Source organism: Parasteatoda tepidariorum, chromosome 2 (genome assembly GCF_982258835.1).
Source record: "Parasteatoda tepidariorum strain Cologne lab strain chromosome 2, Ptep-v5.0, whole genome shotgun sequence".
Taxonomy (NCBI): Eukaryota; Metazoa; Arthropoda; class Arachnida; order Araneae; family Theridiidae; genus Parasteatoda; species Parasteatoda tepidariorum.
In genome coordinates, this window is record NC_141756.1 from 87,117,074 (window position 1) to 87,124,561 (window position 7,488).

Below are 7,488 nucleotides of genomic sequence, written 5' to 3' on the forward strand. Positions count from 1 at the left end.
TTCTTGTAATAGTAGAATACTATTAAAAAGGAAATTGCATTTATAAATAGTGAATACTATTAAAAAGGAAATTGCATTTATAAATTTGCAGTACTTTGCCAAGAACCGCATTTTTTATTTATTGACATTGCGCGTGGTATTCACAAAATGACCTTAAGTTTATACAAGGTTGCTTTTTTAGTAAAAATTTTATACGTTAATTATGTGACATTAAGTATTATATTTGGTGTTTTTATCCTTCAGCAGATGGCGTTTCTTTTCTTCCTTGTCTTATAATGTAAACTAGAACTAAAATTATAAGGTGGGCATAAGTCAGATCGAGATTTGTTTGAAAGCCTTGGAACAGTTCGTAGGGAAATTTTTTAAATTGCAGCTTGTAAGAAAATCTGTTTTGTTTGTCTGGTTTTGTTGTTATTTTCTGATACTTTACAGTTATGAAAGGAATGTGCGGTCTCTCTTTCTTTATTTCAGATATAAAGAATTGTAGATGCCAAGAAGATGAAATCGAAAGAATTAACAGAGAATTGGCTAATATTCGTTCAAAGTTTAAAAACGGCAAAACATTAAACGGATACATGAAAAAGAAGTATGTGTGTAAGTTGATTTACATATTCTTGCTGGGATACGGATGTAATCTGGGTCTCGTGGAAGCTATCAATTTACTAGCTTCCGATAAATACAGTGAAAAACGCATTGGTTATTTATTTTTATCTTTAGTTCTGAATAAAGGATCAAACATTATGTTGTTAGTTCATAATGCTGTTAAAAGTGATTTGAACTCACCCAAACCTGTTCATCAAAACTTGGCTCTTCAGTTTTCTGCAAATAATGCAAATGCAAGCCTAGCCAATTATATATCAGTAGATGTTTTCAAAATACTGTTTGCCAGAGACACACCGGATGGAATTAAGCAAAGTGCTATTTTATGTTTGCTTCAGCTCACGCGAATCAATCCTGAAGCTATTGCGAATGATAACATCCAACGGATAGTATGTCTCCTGTCTAGTCGAAATTTAGGTATCGTCACAACAGTTTCTAGTTTGCTGGAATTTTTAGCAGGAAAAGGAAAACTGAATGGTTTTCCGTGTGTTGCTAATATTGTGTCAAGACTTCACCGCCTCTTTAGGGCTAGCCCAAATGATTTGCAAGATTATGCATACTACGGAGTTCAATCACCTTGGGTGGTTGTTAAACTCCTTGGACTACTTAGAAAACTCTCTGTTCCTTCTGAATCCGTGGCAAGATCCAGGCTTCTTGACTGTATAGAATTAATCTTCGATAAATGTCAAGAGCCACCGTCATGCAAAAGTCTGGAACACAAAAATGCAAAAAAAGCTATCATATTCGAAACAGTTCTGCTAATCCATCATATCAAAGCCCAAAATTCACTGATTATACGAGCTTGTTGTATTTTGGACACCGAGCTTATTTTTAAAGATAACAACTCGCGTTATTTAGCAATGGAGATTATGCGTTTACTTTTAGAACACGAAGTATCTAAAAAGCATTTCCAACGAAATTTAAACGTCATAAAGGATTTCTTAAGTACTGTAAAAGACAGCTCAGTTAAACAAAAAGCCTCTGATCTGTTATTCCTGCTTTGTGACAAGAAAAATCTCATTGAAATCATAAATAATATGAAATGTTACGTTGAAGAGTGTGGTTCTACATCCACAAAGGAAGAAGTAATTTTGAAGATTGCATATTTAACAGAACAGTTTTATGAAGACCCAATATGGTATGTCGATACTATTTTGAAGCTTCTAGAAAATTATGGTGCATACATTAGACAAGAAATATGTTTTAGATTTATTGAAATAGTTCAAAAAACGAATGAGGTTCATAGTTATACCTGTAAAAAAATGTTCGTTTTTATTAGGAACTGTTCTCGCAGTGATGAGAACTTAGTTAAAGTCGCTGGATACATTCTTGGCGAATTCGGAAATTTAATAGTTGATGATCCTAGTTGTGATTCACAAGCTCAATTTGCTTGTTTGCAAAAGCATTTTGGGGCAGTTTCTCTGGAAACAAAAGCGTTTTTGTTGACAACGTACATGAAATTTATGAATATGTTTCCTGATCTTAAAGAGGATGTTCGAAACTTATTTAAAGAGTATGCCAAACAGTCGGATGTGGAGATTCAGCAAAGAGCCATAGAATATTTGAAGTTAAGTGAATATTCTAATTTAGAGTTTATATTAAAAAGGATATCTTTCAAAGAAAACTCAAAATCAATTGTTTTAAAAGCTCTCCAAGAAATTAGACCTGTCTTCTACGAGACACATGTTTTCGAGAAACTTGATATCCAATTGAAGCCAGCGCTCAGAACGAAATCATTAAACCTGATGGCAGGTGATAGTGTTCATAAGGATCAAGCAATTCGATATGCTACAGTGAAAGCAGTACCTAATGAATCATCAAAAAATAAATCTGAGGAACGTAAAATTAATTGGAATTCATTGTTCATCGAAACCTCGTCATCAAACCTTATGGGTAAAATCAGAGTTCCCAAGGCTAATGCCATAAACTACGATAAGATAAGTCATGAACCATCAGAAAGTAAATCTTACGTCGACATTTTAGCAAATATTTTTGACGACACAGAGACACGGCTAAGTCCTTCCGCCCATAATACTGAGTCTTTTGATCCTGTGTCCCATTTCATCTGTCAGAATAGTGGTACTGTTTTTGAGAATGACATCTGTCGCATTACTTTTGTCAGTGAGTTCAATAAAAACAGTGGACGCTTCCTGCTTTCCTATAAAAATAAATCTTTGCACCAACTTAGAAACTTCGTGCCTAGTTTCGCCACTCAAAACACATCAAACCTGAAGCTTCACATGAACTCATGTGCATCGATGTTATGCGCTGGTGAAGAAATAAAGCAGGAAATCGAAATAGAATGTCTGCAAGAATTCAGTGAGAAGCCTGCGCTGTCGGTTGGTTTTGAATGCTTCTACAAGCACTTCGAAATATCCTTTATGCTCCCCGTCACGATGAGTAAATTTTTTGAACCAATTTCTATGGACACAAACGAGTTTCGCACTCGGTGGATAATTCTCAACGGGCAAGAATTGATGAAAGTTTTTAATGCTAAACTTCCAATGGATAATAAGATGTTAGTCAAAAACTTGATAGCGATGAAAATGTCTGTATTGCCAAATGTAAGCCAAAATCTGGACGATTTTTATGGTGCTGCAATATTTCATAGCAGCGCATATCAAATAGGAGTTCTATATCGTCTGCAGTCCAATGAATTCACGAAACAATATCGTATCACCATAAGAGCCAACCGAGGAACTGTTTTAGATGAAATTGCCAATTTGGTGGAAACTTTAATATAATTGGCTTCTTTTTTTTTTAAAGTTTTGTTTTGGCGATGGATTCTGAAAATTTCTGATTTTAGAAACTGAGTTTCTTTTCTCTCATATGTATAGCAAAATTTGAGATCTGTTGGTAGTTATAATCGTCTGTTTTTCTGGGTTATTTCAGTCGCTATATGTGAGTTTAGAACATATCCGCTCATAAATCTTCCAAGATCTTAAAAGGCTTTCTTTCTCACAGAATAAGTTTTTTAGACCAATTTCTTTGGATACTGCGAATTTCTCAATCGTCGGATGTATCTCAAGTATCAGTTACGGTTGAAAATTCTTGATGCTAAACTTCCAGTGGATGATTAGTTAATAGGGAGAAAAAAAATCGCTTGCGATGCTTAAAATCGATGCTTATCCAGGCTCTTAAATAGACCAATTTTTGTTTAATTTTCATTTGATGCTGGAACATTTCATTGCGGTACATATCAATTGGAAGTTAAAAGTTTCTATTAAAATCGTTATGACTAAAAAATATCGCCTCACAAAAAATGCAAGCACATGAATTGATTTAGAAGAAATTGCCAAATTAGCGGAGACTCATAGAGATAGGTGTTTTCGTAACTTTGGCTTTTAAGAAATATTTTTTTAAAATATATTTCCTATTTTTTTCTAAATTTATTTTTTTTAAAGATATGTGTGCTTTGTAATGTTCGTTTTTTATGTGCCGAGGTATTTGTATTTTGTCCATATTTATTTTTAGTTTGATACAAGTCTACTATTCTAAAATACCCACATATGTTGTGAAAGAATATTAATATATACTCAAATGGTATTTAAAACCATTGTAGAAAAAAATACTACTGCTTTCTATGGTTAGGCAAATAAGTCTCTTTAGATGAGATTTTGTTGCTATTATTTCCTGTAGGACTTTTTTCAGTTGTGAAGAAAAATAAATCATAGATATGTATAATGTTTCTTTTTCACTCGTAATCTCCATTTCTTTTTGGTGTGTGATTAGTTTTTTCTTCTTTTTGATACTGGTCTATTACCCTAGTGCAAAACGGAAAATGAAAATATTGTCTCCAGTGTAAAATAAAAGTCTAGAAAGCTGCAACCCCAAGAAAATGGGATCCGTGATATTATTGTTGCGAATCATCAGTTTGAGACAGGATAGTTATTTTTGCTAGTTTATTATATTTGCTAGTGAATTAGATAGAATTAGAATATATGTAATCTTGTAGAAAAAAGAATGTTTTACTTGTGATTGTAAATTTAGATAAAATTGGCGTGGAAAAAATGGTTTCTAATGTTTTGTAAAAACCATGGTGAGGTCTCATTAAAAACACAACTATAAAAATTATTTTTATTTTTATAAAATTCTTTTTTTTTTTTTGCAAACATTTTGATTTTCAAAATTATTTTTTAGTTATTTACTGTATTAAGTAAAATTGCAGGATTGTTTTTTTAGCCTTATTCTGGAGAAAACTGTTTTTTGAAATTCTTTGTATTTTTTTAAACATTTCATTTTTTTTTTAATTTTTAAAAGGATTATTAGATTTTCTCTATTTTGGTATCATATATAAATGAAGCAAATTTTCATGCGTACATTAATACATGCATGTGTGCATTACAGGTGTATTGCATATACATTAAATGTATATTGCATGTGTTCATTACAAGTGTACATTAATACGTTCCAAAATTTGTAATAATGTAGATTTCTAAATATTGGTATTTATATGCACTGTTAGAATTTTCATTTTTAAATAATGGTAAAATAACCGGCAGCAGTATGTCCATTCAATTATCCGTAAGTTTACAGTATCCGTAAGTTTACAGTAAAAAACATTTTCTTTACGGTAATTACGGATTAAAAACCGTTTACAATTAATACAGTTAAAAAACTGTAAAAAAAGGAATTTTGCTGGACATTGGAGAAGGTTTAGCAGCTTTATGGTGCTCCCATCTATTTGTGAATGAAAGTATCGCAATTTAATAGCCCAGGGTCACAAATTGGGGAATGCAGGGCACTGGAAACTTTTCATGTGTTGAAAGGGATAAAAGAAACCTCTTGGTGTCAACGCTGGGAGTCGAACCTCTTTTCTGTCGGTCATGAGATTGACAAATTAGGCCATAAAATGTACCCATCTGCAAAGAACTTAGTGTCTTCATTAGTTGGACCTTGTTTTAGCGATAAAATTCTGGTTGTTTAACCGTATTTTGTGAAAGCAGTTAATAAACGATTTTTCTCACAGTTTGAATACCATCTTATTTACGGTTATTTGACTGTTTTGATTGGATATGGTCAAATAACAATTAAAAAAATTGCTATCTAACCATTTTTTCCGAAAAATTTCTAACAGTGTGGCATCAATCATTTATTTTAAATGTAAATAAGTCTAAAATAACCTCAATGTAATCAACACCATGAAACCAATGATGATCTCGTTTCCTTTGAAGTCATGTTTAAAGTGCCCAAGCTGAAAAGCATGTTGGAAAAGCAAACACCTTAAAGTCTCTTAAAATTAAGTGGATCAGTGCTGATACCTCTTGTATCAAGGGGACAATCTAAACACCGTTAGGATGATTGATACTGACGGGTCTCAAAAGAATCGATTATAAAAATGATGGATGATCGGTGTTCCCATTTTTTTCTCTCTATAGTAGTTTATCAACATTACTTCAAAACATCATTTTTTGGCAAATTTTAGGCGTGAAAAACGCACCTCGTTTTTGTAAGAAAGTTCAAAGTTGAAAAGATAAAGCCTCTCATTCTGCGATACTGAAAGATTTATGGAACAAAATAAAATATGAATATCTTCTTATTTATTCCTTTACAGAAGTTACTTTTGCTGCAGCTTTAAGAGGATTAAAATGAGAATAAGAAAGAGGATTGTATAGAATTTTCGGCAACTAAAAAGAGTCTAACGGTTTCTTTCTTTTCCTTTTTTTTAAGAAAAAAAAAACTGACTTGGTATTGGAAAGTTCAGGTAATTGAAATGATTTTCACTACCTTTTCAAAAATCTCAAACTATTTTAAAAGCAAATGCAAAGCCAAGTAAAATTAAATTGTATTGTTTCTTAAGGCGCCGTGTTAAGAATTCAAATGTGAAATATTGAATCATTAATTTAAAGAAAAAGAATCTAGTTGATTTAAAGGAATTTAAAAAAAAATTTCACTTTAGAAATTCGAATTTTTTTCTAAGGATAAAAACTACTTTTATCTGAAATTCATGTTTTTTTTCCTATTAAATTTCCATTGCATTTAACCCTTTAAAGCAGAATTTTTATTAGGCTTACTTTTTTTATACTTTTTTCATTATTTTGTAATAGTTTAATTCAAAATAAGTAAAAAATATTATATTTAGCATTTTAATAATTCATGATTATGAAATACAGCATAAAACACCCGTGTCTTTTTTCCAGCATTAATGGTAAAATCTACTAAACACGGCTCACTTCCAAACGAAAATTGTTTCAATTTGTACTTTTTCGCAGTTAGTTAGATCTAAGAGTAACAGTTTTTCATCCTTAAATTTTCTTTAAGGGGAGTCAGTAGTTCATAGATCAATAATGCTAAAACTGACCTTTTTTCAACGTGCCTTTTCTAAGAAATTACTTATGATATCGCTTTGAAACTTTTTGGGGATATTTCAGATTATATCAGTTGTATGTTGTGATAATATTTTAGTGTTAACAGGAAGACTTTTTGAGTTATGAATAATTTTGCTCAAAAATGATGAAACATTTTAAAAAAACTAAAAGTTTCATAGTTTCTTTTAAAAAAATTTCTGCTAAAGATATGTATTGACAGTTATCAAAGTGTAAATATGTATATGTAAATATTCTGTGAAAAAAATCTTGTATATCTTGTTTACATGCAGAGAAAAGGTACTTTTATTTAGTTTTAGCATTATTGGTATATGCCCTACTGACTCCCCTATTTACAAAATCATTTATTGATAACTTTTTCAATATGAATGAAAAAAAAATTATTTAATTTTCTTGGATTTCATATTAATATACATAATTCCAATAATCAAAGAGATTTTTTTAGTAACTATTATACTGTTTTTCTTAATTAAAAAATATCAAAATACGGGTTTCCCACCTGCTTCAAAGGGTTAAATAATTAAATTTACTGCTTGTTTGAGGTTTTTATTAAATAGTTCGA

The 7,488-nt window shown here is 31.1% G+C and overlaps 1 pseudogene; it reads left to right on the plus strand.

The window, feature by feature from the left end:
* The first annotated feature begins 434 nt into the window (after nt 1–434).
* Nucleotides 435–3,344, plus strand: LOC107439868 (AP-2 complex subunit alpha-2 pseudogene; annotated as a pseudogene).
* Nucleotides 3,345–7,488: the final 4,144 nt, after the last annotated feature.